This window comes from Peromyscus californicus, unplaced genomic scaffold (assembly GCF_007827085.1).
Source record: "Peromyscus californicus insignis strain IS unplaced genomic scaffold, ASM782708v3 Scaffold_7__1_contigs__length_154581171, whole genome shotgun sequence".
NCBI lineage: Eukaryota > Metazoa > Chordata > Mammalia > Rodentia > Cricetidae > Peromyscus > Peromyscus californicus.
Genome location: NW_026294595.1, coordinates 38,474,418 through 38,500,098, shown reverse-complemented (window position 1 = coordinate 38,500,098; position 25,681 = coordinate 38,474,418). Strand labels below are relative to the sequence as shown.

General features: G+C 42.3%; 1 long non-coding RNA gene across 2 annotated transcripts in view; it reads right to left on the bottom strand.

The window, feature by feature from the left end:
- Nucleotides 1–12,041: 12,041 nt before the first annotated feature.
- The window catches only part of LOC128102476 (uncharacterized), a 198,390-nt gene continuing 184,750 nt past the window's right edge, over nucleotides 12,042–25,681 (bottom strand). For both annotated transcript variants that reach the window (XR_008215425.1, XR_008215427.1), the window contains one exon: nucleotides 12,042–12,583. This is a non-coding gene — a long non-coding RNA (uncharacterized LOC128102476). The remainder of the gene's footprint in view (nucleotides 12,584–25,681) is intronic.

Genomic DNA, 25,681 nt, shown 5'->3' with positions numbered 1-25,681 from the left:
GTCCCCCCCCAGCTCATATAATGCAAATTAACCTGTTTCTATTCATCTACATTCTGCCACGTGGCTGTTACCTTTGCTCTGTACCGAATGTCCGATTTCTTCGGAATCTCCCTGGCATCTCTCTGTTGTAACCCACACACCTAGATTCCTCCTCCTCTTCCTCTCTTTTCCTGGAAATCCTGCCAATCTCTCTGGCCTAGCAATTGGCCATTCGGCTCTTTGTGAAACCAATCACAGTGGCACATCTTCACACAGTGTAAACAAATATTACACAACATCTCCCAATAAATCTCATGTGTGAGGTTTGTTGTGTGGTGTGACTTTGTGGTATTTCTTGTCTCCAGACTGCCAGGATGGCTTTCCCTTCAGAGCTACAATACCTTCATTGGGGAAGCCTTTCCTCTCAGAGATATAACACTTCAAGTTGGAAAACATTTCCCCTCAGAACTGTAACACTTACAGTTTGCAGAGACATTTAACTGAAGAAGGAAGGCCCATTTTAAGTGTGAGGTAAAGGCTTGGACTGAACCAAAATAGGAAAGGAGGAAGTGACTGGATACAATATAACCAGTAGCTTCCCATTGCCCTGCCTTCTCCACCATGCTGAACTATATCCTCTCCATCCATGAGCCCAAATAACTCCAGCTTCCTTCTAGATTCCTTATTGGTCATAGAAATGAGAAAAATAAGCAGCCTAACTGAAGAACATACTGATGTCTTGGTAGCCTTTTAAAATTGATTTAATGAGAAAAGATCTCAGTCCAGTCAGTGATTCAAGCATGTATCCTTGTGCACCCACCCCCTTAATCTTCATAGAAAGAGGCATGCTCACTTGAACGCACACACAAACATTGAGCACATTATAAGTCACATGACTCCACACATATATAGCTACTCCAGTTTACCTAGGGCTGGCCCAATTATAGCACTGAAATCCTGCATGCCAGGAAACCCTTCAGTCCTGGATAACCCAGGGCAGATGTTTACTTACTTCATGTGATAACATGGGCATGTCATGGCAGAAGTCCTCACTACTGTTAAATGTCAAAAATTTGTATAAAAGCTTCATTATTAAGTTGGAGTTTTCAACTCTTAAAGGTCTATAACACTTGAAATGGCAGGTTAAATTTGGTGTGTGTGTGTGTGTGTGTGTGTGTGTGTGTGTGTGTGTGTGTGTGTGTGTGTGTGTGGCAGGGGAGGGGATACATGCAATTGTGCTAGGAAGCTGTGGTTCTCATCAGATTTTTAATGTGGTTTATCTGAGAAGAGTGCAGGAAGTCTAGCTATGGAAGACTGAAAGATGGGTGGCCATTCTTTGGCCTAAATACTCTAATTGTTTTTGCCTCCTTCTACTTTGGATGAGACCATCAGTTACCAGAACCAACATAAATGTTTGTCCATGTAAAGACATTATTCATTCTGACCTGCTCTCTCCCTTTTAAATGACCTCTCAGAAAGAAAGCTCTGTCTTGTCTTGCTTTTAAAATTAATTCTCTTCTTCAAAGTTTGATCTTCTCTTAGAGACAAGCAACTAACCTCATTTTCCTCTCCTTACTATCTTAGAAGTGACTACTTGGCCTGTCTGTATGTATGCAGCACTTCAGGGTGACTGGACACATGTGTGCATGTGTGCATGTGTGTGTGTATGCGCACATGCGTGTGTATTCCTGTTGACATTCTTGACCCAGCTTTAAGTTTTTGTCCTATGTTTTTCCTTTCATTTCTTGTTTTTCAACAGCTTCCATATTTGTTATTTGTATTCTGTATTTGTCAGGTAGGAATTAGATCTGGCTTGAGCAAGGGTTGCTCCCCACACAGGTGCTTAGGCAAGTAGTCTTACGTTGCTCACATCGTGGGAGAGAAGGAGATGCTTCCCATCCCTTCACCTCCTGCTCCCAGCATGGCTGTTCCACTCCCACAGCTGGACAGGAAGAAGGCACACAAATGGCGCTAAGCACCTGCCATCTCATTTTGTCTTCCGAGGAGCTCTGTCACATGACAAACCATGACTGGGTGGGACGATGGGAAAAGCAATAAGTTGATTATTTGCTTGGCCTCTGCCTGGAAAAAACTCAGATGTTGGTTGATAAAAAGAGAGTAATGACAACTTTCAGTCACCACCACAATTATCCTGAAACTTTGTGTTATCTTTACAAGCTACTTCATGTCTGTTTTGGAGAACATGGAGAAGATTATAATAACTTTAATGAATCAAATTTTAATAGGCCCGGAAATATGCCCAATAGAGCAAAGGGCGAGATAACATTGAAAGGTTTCAGATGCCAGGGGGCATGAAGGCTCAGCAGGGGAGTCTGGACTCTGTTCTCCGGACAGTGGGACAAGTGTCAGGGTGTCTTTTTTTTTCCCTCTGGGGAGAAGAATCATATCTGTATACCTGGATATCAGAGACACTTGTTAAATGTATCCTCCATGGGTGGGAGGCAGGAAGAGGGTTGGGAAGCTGTAGTGACGGCCCAAACAAGGAAGAGAACATTAAAGTAGGGCAATGACTCTGGGTCAGAGGGAGGAGAGAGATCTGAAAACTGTTAAGCAGGCCCTTGGGAGGACTGGATGACGAATGTCACTGAGCAGGTGAGCACTGCTAGAAACCTAAGGTGACCTCTCCCCTGGGGCTACCACTTTCTAAAGCAGACATCTCAAGCAGAGGTTAACCTGCTGACCGGGAAAGAGAGCGATGGGTGAAGAGCTGAAGGCAGGGGTCAGGGGAGGAGGTATCAGAGAGGCTGGAGCCTAAACCGATGAGCACAAACCAGTTTGGACATGTGGACAGCCACTCTGGAGCACTCCTGTGAAGCTGCCTAAAGGGTTCCATTTCCTTCTGACTTCTCCAGGAAGCTCTGGTGGCAATTAGCCCTTTCTTCCTGGTTTCCAACTTGATCTTCTCTGCGATCCCTTGTCCGCAGCCATTGCGCTTTACTCAGACCTCTTCCCACACCTCTTTCTTGGCTTAAGCCAAGTTACTATATGGTTATGCCCAGTTACTATATTCTCACCTTCCCCCTTTGCATAATTCTTCTACTCTGCTGAGAGCACTTTTCACACAGTTCTTTTTTACCTAACCAACTCTTTTCACATTTCCTCAAACCCATGAATGACTCCTGTACTGTATTCCCAGAATGCCCAATTGCTGGGGGATGTCTTTCTGTACGTTGTGAATATATGTTATTCCCATTAGTTAATAAATAAGCTGCTTTGGCTTATGGCAAGGCAGCTTAGAGGCAGGCGGGAAATCCAAGGAGAGAGACAGAGAAGAGAAATGCGGAGTCTGGAGAGACACCAGCTTGCCGCCCAAGGAGCAACATGCCAACAGACCAGTAAAGCCACAGAATGTGGCAAAACATAGATGAATAGAAATGGGTTGATTTAAGATATAAGAGCTAGTAATCAAGAGGCATGCCATGGTCCATACAGTTTGTAAATAATATTAAACTTCTGAATGATTATTTTATAAGTGGTTGAGGGACTGTGGGGCCTGGCAGGACCAGAGGAACTCTGGACCGGAGAAACTTTCAACTACACCTGATACTTCATGGCTTTGAGTCTTATTAAAATGCTCTATAATTTGTAGTCTATATAATGATGAATTATTACTTGTTTGTGTCTATTGTTTATGCTGGGCTTTGGCTTCATAAAATCGAGAGCTCTGGGGACTGGAGAGATGGCTCAGCAGTAGAGAGCACTTGCTGTTCTCTCAGAGGACCCGGATTCAGTTTCCAGCACCCACATGGTGGTTCGCAACCTTCTCTAACTCCATTCCACAGGATCTGATGCACTCTTATGACCTCCATGGGTCCTATTCCCACATGGTGCACATACTCTGCCTTCAAGTTTGCTGCAGTACTGGTCCATCTTTAACAGTATGCAAATCTTTTTCATCTTAAAAATGGAAACGCACTTCTTCCTAGTCCTACATTCATCTTTAGCCTCTGCAATTTCTCTACTGTCTACTACCATCAAGTATCTTAAAAGGTGCCGTAGTTCTAACTGTGGACTTTGGTAAACCGCACACGTTGGGAGCAAAGCCAAGCTTGTAAGCCGATACAAGGCAAGTGGTGAGATGGAGGCCTGAGAACTCTGCCAGTCACAGTGTTCTCTACATTCAGTTTCCATCATATTTTCCGGTGCTTAACCCAAGGCAGTCTTCCTTCATGGTACCAGACTTGTACTGGGTCTGCTTGAGAAAACATACCTGTTGAAACTCATGTGAAATCCAATAGTTGGGTTTCAATTATTATGTTGACTTCTTGACAGCACTTACCACTGTGGCCTTTTGTCTTTTGAATGAGCTCTTTCCAAGAGCTTCTCAAACTCCACATTCTCTTAGAACCCTCCCTCTGTGCAAATCTTTTCTCTGTCGCTTCAGTATCCTTAGGATATCTGATAAATGTCAAGTTCTGCCCTGAATCCCCCTGGCTCATCAGGTTGGGTGTAATCTCCCTCAAAACCAAGCCAAGATTTTGGAGGCTTTCCATAAGATTTTCCAATGGAAGATCTACTTCTTCCTGTGAAAACTGCGTCCAGACTTGAGTATTGGGGGGACAAGATGGGAGGAAAGTTCAACTTGGATGTAGTTGAAAGGTAGTGGGAGACCTTCTGGGACAGAGTGACAATTGAGGGAAGTGGGGAAAGCCGTAGAGATGCGGAGACTGGGGGAAATGGGGTGCACTGGACTGTAGCTGAGAGGCAGACTGAGTGTTCCTTGAACACTCCAGCACTAAGCTACGGGGAACACCACTGAGCTCCAGGGCTCTCTAGCAGCTTTTAAAGCCAGTTTGGTTTAGTTCAGAGAGCAGTCATGCCCGGACCAACCGAGAAATGGAGATTTAGATGGCAGGTATGTAAACAATGGGGCTGGTGAGAGGGTGGGTGAGGACATAGAATGTACAGCTAAACTGTAGAGAGAGAAAGAGTAACTAGGAAAACATCCACAGGAGAAATGAAAGATGGCTGAATTCCTATCAACAGAAGAGCAGCTCTTGAAAGAACACTCTCCATGAGAACAGATAAAAGAGTCAGCAGCCAACCCTCCTCCTCTCTGGCATTGGCTTGTTCTCCTTTTCTTCTTCTCATCCTCTTTACCTATCAGCTATGGGAACCACTACACCACAATCCTCAGTGTTAGCATCCCACAAGTCTGGCTGTCCTATCTACCAGCTGACTTTGGGAAAACTTTTAACCTCCCTAAGACCATACTAACATTCCTCTACTCATAGGCCTGATGTTCACATAGAGCTTAACAAGGCACTCAGTGCTCAGCAAATACTAGTCATTAACACCAACATCCGAAGAAATTAGTATTTGGCAAGAATTACCTTCTGATCAGGAAACATTTTAGACAACATTTTTACTACAAATGTGGAATCTAGTGGGGATTTTCCACCCTGGGCATGTAGCCGGTGCTGAAGTAGCAGAATACTTGAATTGGTTATGATTTGTTGCCTAAGTCTCCATCAGAGTCCTTAATGCCCTGTTGGGATTTTATTTCAATCTTGGGATACAAAAGTTTGATATTTACAAAATATTGGTGAACTGGGTAACTTTGTCCAGAAAGCATACTTCCTTGCCCAAGGGTGACATTGTACATTCCTCATTTGTCAAAATAATGTCATCGGCCTCCTAGCATCAATTCGGTGTGCCTTGAGTTGGAGTTTTGGCTGGTTAAGAATTTTCTTGAGCTAACTGCATTTGTCAATCACTGAAATGAAGCAATTTCTGATTTCACTGCATCAGCATGACACCGAATTCAGTTATATCATGCTTCATAATCCAGAAGGAAGTTACCAAGCTGCCTGGGGATGCACATTCAACTAGTATCTAGTCTGGTTGTACCACTTATTAATTAGCTTGCGATTTAAATCAATTTACCTAAACCTCTATAAACCTTGGGTACTCACCTGAAAAATGGGATGATAATGAGATTGCCTACTTTAGGGATCTGTGGTAACTAGTAATCAAGAGAATATATAAGAAGACGTGGATACACAGTCCCAGGACACAGCCAGTACTCTGAAAATACTGGCTAATTATTAATTTTTAACATTTTTCATTTGTCTCATCCATATTGTTTCATCCATTTAAGTGAAAGAGCATTTGAAGAAAATGCTGGGTTAGTTATTTGATTAGGCTTACAAAAAAGAAGAAGAAGAAAGATAAAAAGGAAATGTCTTAACCCTCAAGGTAGACTTTCAGTATCTTTTTTTTTCTTTTCTTTTTTTTAACATAATTTCTTTATTGATTCTTTGGGGAATTCACATGATGCACCCTAATTATGCTCGCCTCCCAGTCCCCCTGCATCTGCCCCTCACCCCTGCAGCATCCCTCTCGAAAGAAAATTTTAAAAACTTCAAACCAAAGCAAAAGAAACAAACAAGCAAAAAAAACCCTCTTCACTCCTCTTTCCTGCCTCTCCAACACTTCTTCATTCATCTTAGTGGCACTGGGATGCGAGGTGTGTCACACAGTACACCCTTTTGTCCAATCAGCTTCACCAGCAAATGTTCATCGCAATGAGCTACTGGTCTGGTTCAAGGCCTCTGGTTTCTGGTACACCATCATCACTGGATCCTCACTGAAGTTTCAATCCATGGCAGCCCTGAGTCGTAAAGATCTTGAGTTGAGAACACACAGGTATCATTCCACAGGACCAGACCCTTTACAAGCTCCGACAGGTCCTAGATGGGGTAGATGTTAGGATGTGCCAACCTAAAGCCCAGCTGTGGACCTGGGTGATAACTGAGCTGATCAGTCCAGGCCACTGGGGCTGCCCACCTCAGGCACAGGGCAGAGCCACCTTCCCTACTCCCATGCCATCAGGGCCAGTTCTCCCTTACCTGTAGTAAGGTGTGAGGCATCTCTCCCAAGTGTGAGTGTGGGGGGTCAGCTCTCCCATGAGGGTAGAAGCCAGCTCTCTTGCCGTAGTGTTCAGTGAAGGGCAGGGCCAGAGCGGGATGGGCCGGCTCAGCATGGCCCCCTGACTTTATCACACATGGTTCCTATGGCCTCCTGTGGTAACAGTGGCCAAAGACATCACCACAGGCCCCAGCTGCAGCAGGACCACAGACCCAGACATGGTCCTTAGCAGCAGTTGGGTCTGGATGTCACCATGGCCCCAGGTAACAGCATAGGCTGCTCAGGTCAGCATGGCCCCAGCAGCAGCATGGCCCTCAGACACCACCATGGCCATAGGTGGTGGCCCAGACCCCAGGAGGGAATCCAAATGGTTTTTAGTGGCAACATGAATCATGGACACAGACCCTGGCTGCTGTAGGGCCATGGACCCAGATATGGCTCTCGGCAGAAGCTCAATCCTGGACAACACCATGGTTTTGGATAGCAACAGGCCACCCAGATCAGTGTGGCTCTTGCAGCAGCATGGTCCTTGGACACCTACATGGCCACAGGTGGCAGCCCAGACACAGGGCATCCTTGCCTTTGGTGGCAACATGGGCCATGGATGTCAACACAGCCCCTGGCTGTGGTAGGACATAGACCCAGATATGGCCTTGGGCAGCAGCCTGGGCCCAGCGGTCACCAAGGCCCCTGGTGGCAAGCAGGCCACCCAGATCAGCCTACTCCTCATTGCTGCCTTCACGCCTTCAGTTTTGCCCTCTCTCCCAGCAGTCTAGGCCTTGAGGACTCAGGCTGGCCCATGGGTAGCCAGCACCCACCTGAGCAGAAGAGGATCAGGCAGGCTGTGGATGTCTTCCCGGCAGCCCAGGCCTTTGGGGCCGACTTTTGGTAGTTTTTAAATGACTTAAATCATTTCAAGTATAAATGTGTGAATCACCAAAATAGAACATTTATTTTTAAAACAGTGTATGAATGAAATAGAAAAATGTCACTGTGTATGACATTTCACGGGTCAAGTACTGCCATTTCCATAAGCAGGTTCAGCTGTCTTTGCTGTGGTTCTGGTGGCTGCCATGATGCCCTACCACGACACACCACCAGCTCTAAGAAGACGGTCCTGTAATCCTGAAGTGGAGTTGGAATGCAGAGCAAGCTAACCCTGTCTCTGGGAACAAAGGCTTTTCTTTCCCTTTTCAGTTCCCCTAAGACTTCTGGTGTCTGTGGACCAGGACTGGAGAAGTCCTCACTGCAGAAGGAGCCTTCCAATCATTCCGTCTGCAGCAAGGGACAGTCACCTGCCCAGTATGGACCTGGAAAGAACCCAGCTGGAAAATTTGGGAGGATTATTTCCAAGTAGCCACAGCTGTTGATTAACAGCTCTGGGGTAGGTTCTTCTGCCCCACAATTCATCTCTTCTTAAGAATTAAACTGCTTCCTCAGGTAGAGATAGAAACATGGATGATTGTCAAGGAAAGTATGGGTGACACTGTATCATAATGACAGTTTATGGTGCATGTTTCAAAATCCTAGAAATTTCAAATGATGCCTTGTCACTCACTAATTTGGTTTCTTAAGAATTATGTTTTAAAATCAATAAAAATAGAACATTCCTGTAAAAAATTTTTTAACTTAACTGAGATAGTTATATTTATATTATTTATTTTTTTGTTATATTTATCTTAACTGAGAAAATGGTCACTTTCGATAAATAGAAACCCCATTTACTAGATGACTAGATCTGAAACACATGCTGTTCTAATAGAAAGGTCCTGGTAATTTTTCACTTTGTCTAAATAACCTCACTTCACTAGAGACAAATTTGCAGTTAAGACTTTACGGATCATATTTGAGTGAAACAGTTAAAAATGTTATTCTATGAATCTGTTACTATCTCAGCTAAATAAAATATTTATGTGGGCTGATTTCTGCAGAGCCTAGAGTTTTCATTGACAGCTGTTCCCTGTTACTTCAGGCTCAGTAATGCCCTAAGTGCCTACTCAACACAGACCGAAGTTTTATTCATCATGCACATTTCATGCCATAGATTTAATTTCACATTTACACTTGCATTGCTGTAAATTGGCAGCAAAAAAATCTACACAAAAATTATCAATGACTTCAGAAAAACAGTCTTCAGAGTGCAAACCAATATTTAAGGAATATCTAGACATTGCTGTTCCAGACACAGACAGACTTTTATTGCTGATGTCATCAAATATAATCATCCTTATCAAAAGAATGAGGAAAATCCTGGACTCAACACACAGGCACAGGCTGTGTCTGCATTCAGATCACCAACCAACCTTCCACTGCCCTGTTCTAAGAGCTTACCTTTGCAACACTCATTAAGCAGCCAGAAGGAACCTGGTTGGGGAATTTCTCCCAATCCATGCTCCTTTGAATGTGCCCTGGACATTATCCATCCAGAAATGAAATTTCTTTGCCTCCTTTTGAACCTGGTGTGACCTTGGAGACATGCTGGTGGTAGTCCATAAAATGAGACAGAAGTGATGTCACCTAACTTCCATGGGTGAATTGGAAAAAGTATCCATTGGTCTTTCTAGGAACAGTCACCTTTTAGATGATCTCTCCTCAGGTCCCTCTCAGAACCCAGCTCCCATCTAGAAGGATCCAAGCCCTACAGTGAGGTCATTCTAAAAGCTTTTGGTCAACAGACTCAGCTGAGCTGACCCTGTTTGTCCTCCCAGCCCAGGTGCCAAGAGCCAGACAGAATCCGGATAATCTCCGGCCCAGCTGACATAGTCATCTGTATCCATTCAAGTTTTCCAGGCTGACATTCCAGGAACTGTGGGGCAGACAAGCAATCCCTACGATGGATGCCTGATCTAATCTGTAGGCAGATTAAAATGACTGCATTTGTACTCCTAAACTGTTCACTACTTAGCAAGAGATGCCTAGAACAAAAAGCCTGTGGGGGCATGACACGGTTTTCTACCTTTTTTTTTTTTCCAGTTGGCGTTTGTTAGTTACCAGTATGATTGTCAAATGAAGGCTCAATGAGGAAACAGGAAAAGAGGCTCGACTTCAGAGCTGAGAAGCCTTGGCTTTCTGAATAGCTCCGGCAAGTAACTCACTTGCTCTAAGCCAGTTTCCTCATCTATCATTGGTGATGTCAACACTTACCTGGAGGATTAAAAGAAATTCCACAACAATGTTTGACATGATGCTGATGCAGCAGCTTTCAGGAAGTAGCTACTCTTTCCCCATGGGCTTCATGCATATTACTCTATTAGATATTACTCTATTGGCTCCTTCTGTAGACATACAGAGACATGTTGCCAACTTCTAGTTATTCAACCGAATGCCATGAAAATAAAAGCATAATATGTCTCTAAATGGTATCTTGGGCTTTTCACCCACGTGGGCTGAGATTTTATCATATATATACTTTTTCTTTACAACACAGAGTTAATGCAGAAAATGATTTAGAAGCTGACTGGCATTGGGTGAATGTTATAGATGTCATTAGTTGCTATTTTTATTGTTATTATTATTAATTGATAGTTTCTGACTAGTGTTCAGCTTTATTAATTTTTGAAGCTAAATGTACCCATCGTTGACCTTATTCCATCCAGTCACGTTCTGGACTTCTTTTAAATTTTTAAAAAGTTTTCATTTTATGCTCATGGATGCTTCAGTTGCATGTAAATCTGTGTATCCCATGTGTGCAGTACCCACAGAGTCCAGCAAAGGGCAGTGGATCCCTTGGGGCTGGAGTTACAGATGGTTGAGAACTGCCATGTGGGTGCAGGGAATTGAACCCCAGTCTTCAAGAGAAGCAACCAGTACTCCTGCCTACTCAGCCGTCTATCTCCTGTACTGGCTTCTTATTCACCCCATTAACTATAAAGCTGAGCTGTCTTGAAGTCTAGCTTGCTGTGCCATTTGCCTCTTGCGGTGTCTAGCACAGAGATCTATAAGCATGAGCCTGGCTGTCACATCTATTCTGTTATCTACACTATTAACAGAAGCGTAGCTCTGCTCCTAGGCTCTAACCATCAGTAGACTGTCTTTCAGATCATCCTTTCCTGTGCTTTTAAGATAGTCAAGAAAGTGCGTTCTCCATACTCTGTGTTCCAAAGAATGAACATCTGTCCTCTCCAAGGGTGCCACATTCCCCTGTGTTTCACACCTCTAGGATCCTAGGGAGAGGAGCTTAGGAGACTTTAGTCCTCGTCCCTCCTGTCCGGATGAAGTTTGCTTCCTTAGTGGGTCATGTAGCACAGACAAGCTTCTCCAGAGCATCTGCCCCACGTCACTATAGATCCTTGAAGCCATCAAATGCCCCCACAGCTTTTCATCTGGGGCATCTGGAGAGAGCAGGTTGCCAGACCATAAATCCTTTTTATGGCACTTCATGCGGACAATGAACTATTAATAATAATTCTTTCATGCATTCTAGGCTCAGTGTCTGTCAAGAGAAGTCTGCCAGATGAATCCACCCTGAAGTTTTTCTTGTCAAAGTGTTGATGGTGATTAATCAATGTCTTGTCTGGGGATTTAAAAATGAAATGTTTATCCTACTTCTCAATAGCCTTTCTAAATTGGATTAATATAATCTTTATGTTTTTAGAGTTATTTTCTAAAATAAAGCAGTGGTACCTTCCCAACCCTACCACAACTCTCAGATTCTGGAGTAATAACAAGTTCACATATACTGACCTCAATGTATTTTTTCAAATATTTGTCACATACAATTTATTTTTCAATTCATCATCAAGTTCTGTCCTTGTTCCTGCTCAGTCTCCTGATCCACTGTTTTGGTTGTCCATTCTGATATCCTGATATCCTAATGAAGCATAAAATGAACTGGTAAATGAATGAGCTGTGATGCTTGTGCAGATTCTCCTATTCTGTTTTCATCAGTTACAGAAACACTACCCTTAACTGTTTCCCCCTCTGGTTTACTTTTTAGAGACTAGTACTTCTTCCTGGTATCACTTATTACTTCATCTGGAATCTTTTTATGTCGGGTTCAGCACGAAGGCCCCCTTCCCTTTCATTTTGTCTGTCCATTTACACTTAATCATTTAATCACAATTATCAGTAAAGGCCAACTAGGTGCTGAGCCTTCCCAATGGCCCTTTGAACAGCCAGTTTCCTGTTCTTTCTTTCTTGAAATTTCTAGAAAGACTTCTGTTTTGGAGACCAAACACTGACTGATTCACTGCCTCCAAATGCCTTGGGATAACAAAATGTTTTAAACAACTATTCATAATAAAATGTGTTATCTATTGGAAATCAGGTTGGAAATTTCGAGTTATGCTTGAAATATACCAAGCAGATGGAATCAGATCTTTATCAAAAATGAAACTGAAGGAAGGGCACCATCTGAAAACATGCGTTGGAAGAAGGCATGTGAGGGCTGTGACACTGGCCCGTTTTGAGTGCTACTCCTAAGCTAGAGCTGCTGGAAAGGAGGGGGAAACACACAGGACACTTGGGAAGCTGACCAGAGAACTGCATGGGGGACAATGACACCATCACACTCTCTTTTGCCATCTGCTTGTGCTGAAGCTAGAAGCCGCAGTGGATGATCACAGGTTCACGTTGGTTTTCAACTTGACAGGTCTAGAATCACTTAGAGATGAGCATCCGGGTACATCAGTGAGGAATTATCTGGATTGGCTTAGCTGCTGGTCATTCCTGGGAGGGACTGTCTTGATTGGGTTGATGGAGATGGGCATAGGCCCTGGACGTCGGAAGAAGGGAGAAGCTCAGTGAGTACCATAAACCAACCGGACGGATGCAGATGCAATCTGACCAGCTGCTTCACAGCTCCTGCTGCTAGAACTTCACACTGATCTCTGCATCAAAATGGCCCTTTTCTCCCTGAAGCTGATTTTGTTGTTGTTGTTGTTGGATGTTTCTTATTACAGCAATGAGAAAAGCTACTAAGACACAGGCAAAACCAAGGATGCCAAAGGAGTGATGTTGTCAGACCATTTCTGCCCAAGACGTGGCAGCTGATCATCCCCAAGAGAAAACACAAAATGGCTGGATAAAGAGATAAAACCTGGGCCACCTTCAGGTCCCTTGTCCTGACTCTTGTTTACGGTCGTCAGTGGATTTGTAAAACAAGCATAGCCAATATTCACAGATCAGTAAAAAGGCATTTTCAAACAAAAAGATAAACCAAACAGCCCAGAGTTACCTAAATATTTGAGGAAAAGCAATAAAAACCATATTAGAGAGTCCTGAGACTCCTTTCACTGGAGGGCTTATCCTTGGTCATAAGTTAAGGAGCAGACTTTAAAATAAGTAAAATTAATGTACACAGGATTTAAGAAAGGAAAAAAATCTGGAAATTCCTACAAATCTGATGTGTCATTGATAATGCTAACACACATTTTAATGAGAGTATTAAAGATAATATTTGAATAAGAGGATAGTCACAGCTAAAGCATAACTTACTGAGCTGGGTCAACCCCAAGAATGGCTCACAGTTCAGCTTATATGGCTAGTGCTGGGGAGGTGAGCATTACCTGAGAGACGTAAGTACATACGCAGAAGCCCTCAATCTACCAGACGAAAATTCAGGAAAAGGGAGGGAACAGGGAAAGTAAAGCAGTGAAAGTAACCACTAAAACAATCAAACACAACTGACGGAAAATGAAATTCAATTTCTTACATTTAAAAGGCAAGCAGAAGGACTGTAGAAACACGCGTAGGGGCTGGAGAGATGGCTCAGTGTTTCGGAGCACTTGTTTCTCTTGCTGAGGACCTAGGTTCAATTCCTAGTACCCACATGTTGGTTCAAAACCATCTGTAACTCCAATTCCAAGGGCTCTGACGCCCTCTTCTGCCCTCTGGCCTCTGGCCTCTGCTTCTGACCTCCTCAGGCACCAGGAAGGTACATGGTACACATACATACAAGCAAAGCAAAGCAAAAGAACCTCATACATAGTGAATGAAATAAATAAATCTAAAAAAAAAAAACCACTATAAAAAACCATCATCATGAAATCGCAAAGCTAAAGAGAAAATCTTGTTTTTAGGAAGAAAATAAACCATATACAAAATGATATTGGTAGGGCATGCCAATTGTAAGAAAACAGTAAAAAGGCTTATCAAAGTACTGAGAAAAAAATAAACTGACACCCAGGACAAAGAAGTGGCTCAGCAGTTGAGAACACTTGATACTGTTGCCAAAGACCAGGGTTCAAGTCCCAGTACACGCAGGGTGGCTTACCACTGCCTACAACTCTAGTTTCAAGGGATCTGATGCCCTATTCTGACCTCTGCAGGCTCCTACATGCATATGGTGCACAAACATATGCTCACACATACAATATAGCCATAAAAATAAAGTAAATCAGTTGAAAACTTTTGGAGCCAAGTGTAGTGGCATGTGCCAGTAACCCCAGCTCTCTGGATACTGAGGCAGGAAGATAGAAAGTATAAGGTCAGCCTGGGATTGCTCTCTCAAAAAAATCAGGTTTTTATCAGGCTGGGGAGATGGCTGAGTGAGTAAATGCTTGTTGTTCAAGCATAAAGACTTGAGTTCCCATTCCCAGCATCTAAGTTTATAAAGGGAGATGGAGGTGGAGGAGTGTGCCTCTTATCCCACCCCTGGAGGTAGACAGAGGTAAGAAATCTTTGGGGCTCCCTGGCCAGCTAGTCCAGTGAATCAGTAGGCTCTAGGTTTAATGAAAAACTGTATCTCAAAAAATAAGGTGGGGCCGGGCGGTGGTGGTGCACGCCTTTAATCCTAGCACTCGGGAGGCAGAGCCAGGCGGATCTCTGTGAGTTCGAGGCCAGCCTGGTCTACAGAGTGAGTTCCAGGAAAGGCGCAAAGCTACACAGAGAAACCCTGTCTCGAAAAACCAAAAAAAAAAAAAAGGTGGGACGTCCTAGAGGAAGACACTGGGTAGTTACACACACACACACACACACACACACACACACACACACACACACACACACACCAAAACAGTTTTTCAGTATAAAATTTTGTATTTTAAAAGCAACTATACAATTGATAGCACCAGCCAATATCAGATAAGATAGATTTATAAGAAAAGCACATTTTTAGTTATATTTCCCACGGATTAAAAAAAAAAAGGAATAGTTCACTGGAAAAATACACAGCAAACAAAATTTTAAGTATACTGCATAAAATATAGTAAAACTATAAAGATAAATAGTAAATAATCAATCATAATCAGAGAATGTAATGCATTGCTCACAACTCCGATGATCAAGTTGACTGCAAATTAACAGAAACTGTCAAGACAAACTAGGGAAGGAGAGAAAGTGTAAACTACATTATTTGGTAAGGAATCAGTGTCTACTATAAAGCACCACACAGCTCACCAATAACAAGGGACAAAAGGCCAATAATCTCGTGAAAAGATGCCAAGCGTTACTACGTACTAGGTAAATCAAATTAAAACTATGACATGACCCAGCCCATTGGTTAGCAAGTCTCTTCCTTTCTTGTGCTGTGATAAAATACTATGACCAAAGATAACTTAAGGTCGGGGTTATTCTAGATTGCAGGTCCATAGGTGTAGATGTCCATAATAGCAGGGAGGGCCTGGCAGCAAAGCAGGAAGCCGAGAGATCAGATCTCACTGTACCCGGGAAGCAGAGAGAAATGGAGCAGGACTGTCGACCCTCAAAACCCACCCCAGTGACCCTCAAAGCCTGCCCCCAGTGACGTACTTCCTCCAGCGAGCCTGCATCTCTTAAACTTTCCTTAACTTCCCTAGACAGTGCCATCAACTAGGGACCAAGTGTTTAGATACTTGAGCCTACATGGTCATTTTTTTATTTGAGCCACATGAGATAACCATTACAAAAAAAAAATACAGATTTTTTTAATTAAATACAGAAAGTAAGTATTGGTGATGTAAGGAAGTTGAAAACCTAGTGCATTGTCACTAGAAAGGTACATGTAGCAGTCACTGTTGAGGGGAAAACATGGCAGTTTCTAAAAAAAAAAAAAAAGTCAAAAATAAAATTTACCACATGATCTAGCAAATTTACTCTGGGTCTATACTCAAAGGAGTTGAAAACAGTGCCTGGATCAAATACATACGAGCCAGGTAATTACCAAGTCATTCACAGCAGCCAAGATATAGAAAGAGCTGAAGCAGACACTCAGCTGAGAGAGGAACAGATAAAATGCGGAATATGCATATAGATTACTCAGCCTTGAAAAGGAAGAAAATCCCGGCAGTTGCTACAATACCATGGCATCTTAAGTACACTGTGCTGAGGGGAACAAGTCGGCCATAAGGGAACAGACACTACAGAACTCCACTTATATAAGGTACAAGAATATTCAACTTCACTGAAAGTGAATCGTACTACCTCCTGGGAAGGAGGACCCCAGGTGTTGTGTAGCAGGTAGAGTTTTATTGGGGAGGATGAGAACATTTGGGTGGATGATGGTGCCGATTGTCCAATCAAGTGAACACTATCGAACTGTACTTTAAACGCTTAAAATGGTTATGTATATTTTATTAAAATAAGGAGAGTAAGGAAGCAGGAAGGAAGGAAAGGAGGGAGGGGGAGAAAGGGAGGAAGGAGGGAGAGAGGGAGGGAGGGAAGCTAAGTATTTTGGGAGAATCTAGGAAAAGGAAAAGATCCAAGTCTTGCTTCTGTGTCCTGGAATTTTAGGTGGAGATAAGTTATTTATGACTCTTCTCTTGGCACAGATTTCCATAGTAGAATAGAATGGAAAAATTAAGGCAGAAAGAAGTAAAAAATAGTGTCTCTTCCAATACTGAGTGAGAAAAAGTTCCAAGGAGCCTCAGCATCCCCAACTTTCCTATACAGATTTTCTAACTGCTTGCTCCTTTTCTGGTTTACTTGTTTATATGCTGTGGTTAAAATGCGAACTATGTCTCAGAGGTTGATGTGTGTTGAAGAGTTGGTCTTTTGAGCTTATAGCACTATTAGGGGCGGTGGTGGAGGCTAAGGAAAGTAGGACCACACAGGAGGAAGTAAGTCATTGAAGGTTTGACTGAGAGCTAGTCTCTTCTCTCTCTGCTTCCTGTTCACCATGGTGTCTGCTTCCTCACCAGGACTTCTGTGCTGGGACTGATTCAAGCTCCTAAAACCAGGAGCTAAAGTACATCTTTCTCCCCTTTGATTGTTTAAGGCAAGTATTCTGTCAAAGCAGCAGAAAGTCTAACATCTCACAATTATAACCTTCCTGAGCGTCTCAGGTTATTCACTGCCTGTGTTTAAAAGAATATTGGATTTGAATTTGGACCCCATGAATATGTGTTGAATGAATAAACAACAACACCTTGAAACTGGAACTTTGAGTAATATGCAAATGACTCTAAAAGAATTGCTGGAGATACAGCAGCAGCATCAAATACAATATGCGTTGCATATTTTGGTGGCTAGCAGGATGATCCCAGGCATTTGAAGCATTTCAGTAGCCACCATGTATTAAATGAGCTCTGCACCTGCAAAGTTTAGAATGTGTGCGTTCATCTGTGCATCACCAGATGCTTCTGATGAGTAACCAAGACATTTCAAACCACCTTCTATGTTGTTCTTACTAACAATACATGAAGGTTCCACTGGGTGTGGTTTCTATACAATTGCTCCAGCCAATTCACCCACACTTACCTATACAAGTGATTCATGAAACCCATTTATTTATAAATGTTGATACTGGCAGTTCGAAGTAGAGAATGATTGTTTGCAAGAGTTCTGTGGCTATCTAATGTTTAATTATTCAACCTTTCTGAAAGTAAGGTCATAATTGAGGCAATGTATAATGTTAAATACATGTCACTCACACCACTTTTAATTCCTAACATAGATATGTTTATACAAGCAATGTGCTGAGATTTTCACAGACAAGGGATTTGATAAAGTCTGCCTATTTGATCCAAAATTGTATTGGGCTACAGACAATGACAACCTTTTGAAAGTATATTATACGTGTGCTCAGAGGGGGGAAAGTTCAAATGTCCTACTTACAAAATATATTTAAAAATAACAAAAATATGGTAGTGTTTTAGTGAGTTTTAAACTGCATTGGAAAGATATGAGTTATTCCAAGTATTAATGAAGGAGAAGTGGACAAGATATAAAATGACAGACACAGAGAATAGGGAGCCAATAAACAGTTCCATGACTGAATGCCTGAGGAAGAAACTGGAGGTAGTAATAAAACTGTAGGAAATAATTCCCAAGGCGATTTAGATACACACACACACACACACACACACACACACACACACACACACACAGCAGAATGCACACACATACCTGCACATTCATGCACCAGAATGCATATACACCCACCAGAATACACACAGAGACACACAACATAATGCATACACACATAAAAAACTATGTCTAAATAGCAAACAAACAAACAAACAGACAACAACAAAAAACAACGCCCACAGTTTTGGAAGATACAAAACCCTATCAATCTATGTGCCAAACTGAAAACCAGACTATTCTCATGAGTTCTTTTCAATAGTAAAGATACAATGGCAGAGTCAACCCAGGATTCTCAGGTTCGTCATATGTGTATACATGCAATATAGAGAACCCCTGGCGCCCAACGTGTTGGCAAGAGTTTCCACCTAAAACCTGAGTAAAAAGATTCTAAAATGGAGCTAAAAACAGCTCCTAGTTGTCTCTTTCAAGCTAGCGGCAGCCTGCATGTTTGAACTACTATGGCGGGTTCCTGGCGTGCATGCTCGACCTGCAGTATGGTGGGAATGAGGCCTCTGCAAGTGGCACATTAAGCTGCGTGGTGGATTTAGCCTTTGCTAGTACAAAACAAAAAAAGAGTTTTCTGGGCTACATGCTGCTTTGATAGACGCATAGACCCACAAAAGCTCCCAGAGCTGGTGGTAAACTATCACCGCCATGTTGGGAAGCTGAGGTGGGCGGAGTCAGCAGCCACAACGCCGTTTCAGTCTTAGAATGGTGCAGTTTAAAGCAATAGGCTCAAGATAATATAAAAAATAAGCCACATAGAGATGGCTATCACAAACAGAATCTGTATTATGTTCTCTTTGATATTTGTAACTGACAAAAAACATTAGATTGCAAAAGCTGTTGAGTTATGCCAAAATGTATATTTTAAAGGTACCTTGACTTCAAAATTTGGATGTAAGGATATGTTGCTTTGGAAAGGAGGCTCTTCTTTTGTTCCCACAGAAAGTCAGAGGCTATGGATTTATTCCAGATTAAGATACATCAGGTTTGACCAGCCAAGACCCCCTGAAAGGTCTCTGATGACACCATGGCCCAGATGATCCAACATCTAGAACCGTTTTAAGGCAACTGGCTCAGACGATACACCCTCACGGACTACTCCATAATCCTAAAATTTTCTTTGTGTCCCCCATAAGATACAGTGCCCCCTCCAGCAGGAAGTAGTAAGAGAAGCTACGCCCAAATTCCCAAATATACCAAGCTGGCTTTGGAGATGTGTAAAAGTTAAAACCTTCCTCTTTTAAAAAAGAGAAGGGGAAGTGCTGTGGGATGGTCTGTATGTCAAATCTGTTGCTCTGATTGGTCAATAAATAAAACACTGATTGGCCAGTGGCCAGGCAGGAAGTATAGGTGGGACAAGGAGAGAGGAAGCAGAAGGCTGAGGGAGACATTGCCAGCTGCCGCCATGACTAGCAGCATGTGAAGATGCCAGTAAGCCACGAACCACATGGCAAAGTATAGATTTATAGAAATGGATTAATTTAAGATATAAGAACAGTTAGCAAGAAGCCTGGTACGGCCATACAGTTTGTAAGCAATATAAGTCTCTGTGTTTACTTGGTTGGGTCTGAGCGGCTGTGGGACTGGTGGGTGTCAGAGATTTGTCCTGACTGTGGGCCAGGCAGGAAAACTCTAGCTACAAACCCTAGATGTATGAGGCCTCAGAAAACACTCGAAGGGGTGTTTTTCCATTAACAATTTACTTTAAAATACACTATCTGCTCAAGAGAGTAATGAAATTAACAATTCCATTTTTTAACTCACAAAATGTACAATGACCTGAAAGCTGGCTAGCATACTGTATAGATAAGATGTGACAGAGAACAGGCACTCACTTCTTTTTCGTGGCAGTATAATTTGATGTGATCTTTTTTGAAGGCTATTGAAACTCCTAACAACATTTGAAATTCTTATACTTTCTCCTGGGTAGCATACTGAAAATGCATAGAGCAGATGTGGGAAGAGCATGGAATTGTCCTGGGAGTACCCGAAACAGCTGGGAACACTGATATCTGCACAAAGGGTGAAGGGTGGAGTTAAAAGTGTAAAATGTGCTGGGCGGTGGTGGTGCATGCCTTTAATTCCAGCACTTGGGAGGCAAAGGCAGGCAGATCTTTGTGAGTTCAAGGCCAGCCTGGTCTACAAAACGAGATCCAGGAAAGGCGCAAAGCTACACAGAGAAACCCTGTCTCGAAAAACAAAACAAAACAAAAAAAAAAGTGTAAAATGTGTGGTTAGCGTAGAAAAAATAATTTCTCTGCACGTATGTTCACAGTTTTGTGCGCACCAGTATGTAAACGTGTGTGTGTGTGTGTGTGTGTGTGTGTGTGTGTGTGTGTGTGTGTGTAGGCTAACCTGCCTCATTAGCATAAAGAACCAGGAGCAGTTGGTCAGCTTGCCTGCTTGCTCTGAGATCTTCTTCAAGGGAACTTCTCAGTGATTGTGTTCACACTCAGGCCCTCCATGACTGGGAGGTTTAACAACCTGGTTTAACAAGCCTGGGGAGCCACAGAGGAAATTCAAGTCATTTACATGTGCTAAACATGCTCGTTTGGTGTCCACTGTTCATCATATGATGTAGACATGAAACAACAATTGATAAGAAGCAGTAATGGCTAAGGCAACAGAAAGGAATTCTCAGCCTTAAAGAAAACAAATGCACACGGCCAAGACACATGCAACCAAAGAGCACCAGTGAACTCACAGGAATTTCAATGTCAAAAACATACAAAATTCAATAGTGGATTGAGGGGGTTGGTGAAAGAAATCTAATTAAAGGTAAATCAACTTGGAAGAAAAGACACAGACAATCCATTCAGTAATTTTAACACACATTTAACAGGAATTTTTGGATTGTGGAATAGAGAAAATAATAAAGAAAGAGATTTTCTAGAACTAAAAATAATATCTCTGGACTACATGCTTTTTGTGGATGGCCTCCAAACACAGCTGATGGTAGCTCCTATCCCCCAATTTTTGCAATGAAAATTTGTTACACTTTTCAGCAAAACCCAACTTAGATTACATCTTAGAACTTCCCTTGATTAACAGAACATAGGTTCTGAGAGTAGGCATGAGTAGGCATGCTGCTGCTGTCTCCCCTTCTCTGGAAATGTCGGGTGCCAGACTGCAAGAGAACTCAATTAAATGATGATCAGTGTGTAGAAGAACACGTGTGACAGAACACCATGACAACAAAGATTAGAAGGGAATCTGCATGGTTCCTCCAGCCCATCTCTGCTGTCAACTAAACACAACCCAAATGAATGGCCCACTCAGCTGCTTCATGGTGACATAATTTCCAAGAGCTATTATTTAGATCTTCAGTGTCTCCCAAAGGCTCATGCCATGAAGGCTTGGTCCCCAGCTTGGCACTTCTTGGGAATGATGGAAACTCATAGGGAGAGGACTTTAGGTCATTGGAGGAATGCTTTCAATGAAATCCTGGGATTGTAGTCTTTGTCCAGTTCACTCCACAATTAAGAGGTAAGTGGTTTTGCTAGTCACACACTCCCACCCCGCCATGATGTGCTGCCTCACCAAGCGACAGACACAACCCACTACAGAAATGACCCAGATACTACACAGAACACAAGTGAAAAGGGTAAGAGCCTGCAAACTTCCAGAAAGAACAGTCATATGTGAAAGAATGAGAATCAAAATGGTGTCTAACCATTAAAAAAATTGAATTCATAATTATATCTGCCTAAAATACCAACTGGATCAAAGCGCAAAACAGATCATATTTTTGACATGGAAGTGATCAGAAAATTTATGAAACCCAAGGAACAGTAAGGCTGAGTCAAAATGCAATAAAAAGAAATTCAGTTTGACAACAATCTGTAATCATAAAACAATTATTAAAACATAACGTTGGAGTCAGTTTCCAGCAAGAATATCTTGAAAGGGAAAGCAAATTTTGGCAAGAGATACATGATTATATATGTAGATTATCTTTTTAAGAAATACAAGACATGCTTTAATAGGAAAGACAGGGAGAAAGGAAACTGAAGCTCTTTTCTCTCCCTTTTCCTCCTAACTCATTTGTTTCAGTAATACTTTCTTTAGGATGGCACAGATTGTGTGCCATCAGAATATATATCATATTTTCTAGAGGAAATCTTAATTTTTTTACTTTGAAACTCATATAAAGTTTGACATTTTATGCCAAATGTATATGTTTCTTATCTAATATATATTGCTAGAAATGTTGAAAAATACTGCTTAGAACAACTTTGTTATGAAAAATAAATCATTTTTCATTTAATTTATTTATGTGCATAGCAATAAGTGATATCTTGAGTTGAAGAAATTATTGAGGTGTTTTCCTTTTAGACTTTCAAATTATATATACTAGGAACTGAAAGCAACAATATATATTTTATAATAAAATCTATATCTTTGAAAACTCCTAATAATGTAAAAAATTCACTAGATAGATCATGTCAAAAAAATTGAAACATTTTGTGCTGGTCCATACCTTCTGTGCTTCACTTCTCAAAGCTCAAATTATACCTCCGGGAATTAGGAACTGAGAGATCTATTTTTAAATCCATTTAGTTTTACTTTGTAGTATCATTAATCTTGTACGTTTATGGTATAGTGGGAACGTCTTGACATATGCATATAAGGAGAATGGAGGCTTCAACTTCGTTTAAATGCAAAAGAGTTAGAGCTAAGGTACCTTTTGTTCTTTGTGCAATTAATATTCGGGAGTTTTTATCATGATGTGACTTTCTTGCATCTCAGTTGTTCATTTTTGTTAAGAACATGTGTTAGTATTTAAAGCTTAGATCTTACTAGAGATGAGAGAGGGAGAGCAGAGCTATGATAGAAAAGATAGTTGATTGGCACATAATTTAGTTACCTCGCAGCCTGGCACATCTGGACATGGAAAGTGTATAAATTCTGTAGATACAAAGTAACTTTTAATTGAGGAACAGGAAATATGCTGCTTAACAGAAGAAGAACAATTTTTTTTAAGCCAAAGAGAAAGTTTGGAAGGAAACAGTGAATCAGAATAGGGAAAGGGCTTCAATAGGGAGTTAATTAATACTGTCACATTGGTTTCTGTGGTGCCTCATCTCAGTTCCCAAGAAGAAATGCCTGTGGGCATATCTGCGGGACATTTTCCTGACTGCTAGGTGATATAGGAGGGCCCAGACCTAGGCAGGTGGGCCTAAGCTACGTAAGAAAGCTGACCACGAGTCTGAAAGCAAGCCAGTAAGCAGTATTCCCCTTCAAGTTCCTTCCCTTAGACCCTGCCTTGTCTTCCCCCATGATGCATTGTATCCTGTAAGATGAAATAAATCCTTCCCCCTCCCCATGTTGCTTCCGGTCAGTGTTTCATCACGGCAATGGAGAAGCTAAGTAGGATAGTTTGGGACATCAATTGATCCAAAGCATCCGACAGGGTCCTTGAATTAAAATGAAACAAAACCCAAACGGGGAAGGTCCTTCACAAGACACAGCGATTTTGACTCAATCTTTCTACAAACCCCGTCCAGGAAATAACAGTTCTAATAAATGTTGTTCCTGTGCAGCTGGTGGTCAACAGGGCAGGCCATCTTTTGTTGCCTTGAAACAGAATGACTCCTGTATTATAAAGTGTGGTTCATAGTGTAAAGTCTGGCATGCAGGCTCAGACTCCAGCTTGATCCACAGAAAAGTGACACAGGAATGCAGATGATGAAAGGCAATGCCATCACTCTAGCCAAACCACGTCAGTCATTCCTTGTAGATGCGGCTATGATAAAGAACACCATGTCACAGTCTCAGCACCATTAGCTGTGGGTAGAAAGGGATAGACTGTACACACATAAGAGGAGCCGGAGAAACCTACATAAGTGATCCAAAAATGAGAAAGAAGTGAAAGGAAAAATGGAAAGACAAGAAGGGTGAGAGGAAGAAAGAGGGAAAATAGTTTTTAAAAAAGCTCAACAGGAAGAAGCAAGATGCTCTTGGCTGTGAAATAGTGTCTGGAGGGGGTCACAGGTGGAGAACAGCTCTGCTCATACCCCAGGCCCTTTCAGTGCTATCCGATCTCGCAGGCAGGAGGCTGCCTGCTCTGGTTTCTGGGTTATCCAGGACTCAGGTCATCTCCCAACTATGTCCCATCCCCCAGGAGCAAAGGACACAAGGCCCCCACAACTCACATCTCCCCTTCCAGATTTCCTTTGGTGCATTTCAGACCATGGTGTTCCCTGCACAATGCTATCCTAAATGCCATGTAGGCCTCAGAGATTTACACAGGCTTCTTCCCAAGTCACCTTCAGAAGGTGGGTTTTTACATCTTTGATGTTTGTACTTCTAGTCCCGAGGAATAGCTAAGGAATAGTCACTTTTTTTTTTTTTTTTTTTTTTTTTTTTTTTTGGTTTTTCGAGACAGGGTTTCTCTGTGTAGCTTTGCGCCTCTCCTGGAACTCACTTGGTAGCCCAGGCTGGCCTCGAACTCACAGAGATCCGCCTGTCTCTGCCTCCCGAGTGCTGGGATTAAAGGCGTGCGCCACCACCGCCCGGCGTATGCACGTCTTTTTTAAAGCAATGTAACTATTGCCACTACCCTTGGTTGCTTCCCAGAACTTGAAGGTAAGACCCTATTGATGAAGACCCTACATACTTCAGACATAGGATTTGGAAGAATCTACCAGGAACTTACCTAGAAACAAACCTCCTCTCTGACAACTAGCTCCCATAGTATCAGAGAGCGCTGTGCAAGCTGCCAAGTAAGAGAAGAAGTCAGAAGTCCTACCCAGCGGTAAAGCTTGTGAGCTGTAACAATGACGAGCCCATAAGGTACCTCCCGTGGTACAGCAGTGGCACTTTCATCCTGAGGGTAGCCAACAGCTACTCCACTGTACTTAAGGCTCAGTCCATGGGAGAGAATACATACCTGGTGCTTTAAACCTAGCTAACCACTCACGACTAGAGAGCTCATAGACCCTAGAGAAGAAACAGCTACTACCATTTTCCTAAACCAATATCATCCCTAACTGTATTCTAAATCCTCATCCGTGTAGCTACAGATGAATTTCGTTCATCAAAGTAGTTTATTTGTGCAGCAGACAGAGACTATTACAGAAACGGACAAAATGAAGAGAAAACTGACTATGAGATGTGTATTGCCAACTGGTGTGTCTACAGTGCAAACCTACACCCAAGGCTCAGGGAAAAAAATCACAGAAAAGGCAGGAGAGAGGCCAGAGGACCAGGACATCTGCTGCTAGATTGTTCTCTCTCTCTCTCTCTCTCTCTCTCTCTCTCTCTCTCTCTCTCTCTCTCTCTCTCTCTCTCTCTCAGACATTGTTTCTTTGTGTAGTTTTGATGCCTGTCCTGGATCTCGCTCTGAAGACCAGGCTGGCCTCGAACTCACAGAGATCCGCCTGGCTCTGCCTCCCGAGTGCTGGGATTAAAGGCGTGAGCCACCACCGCCTGGCTTAGATTGTGCTTTCTGTATAGGACAGGGAAGCTGCACCTGTGACATCTTAAAAATTAATTTAAAAATAGAGTAGATAGCTTGAGCAAAGATAGCAAACAAAAAAAAAAACAAAACCAAAAAAACAAAACCAAACCCGAGTTATAG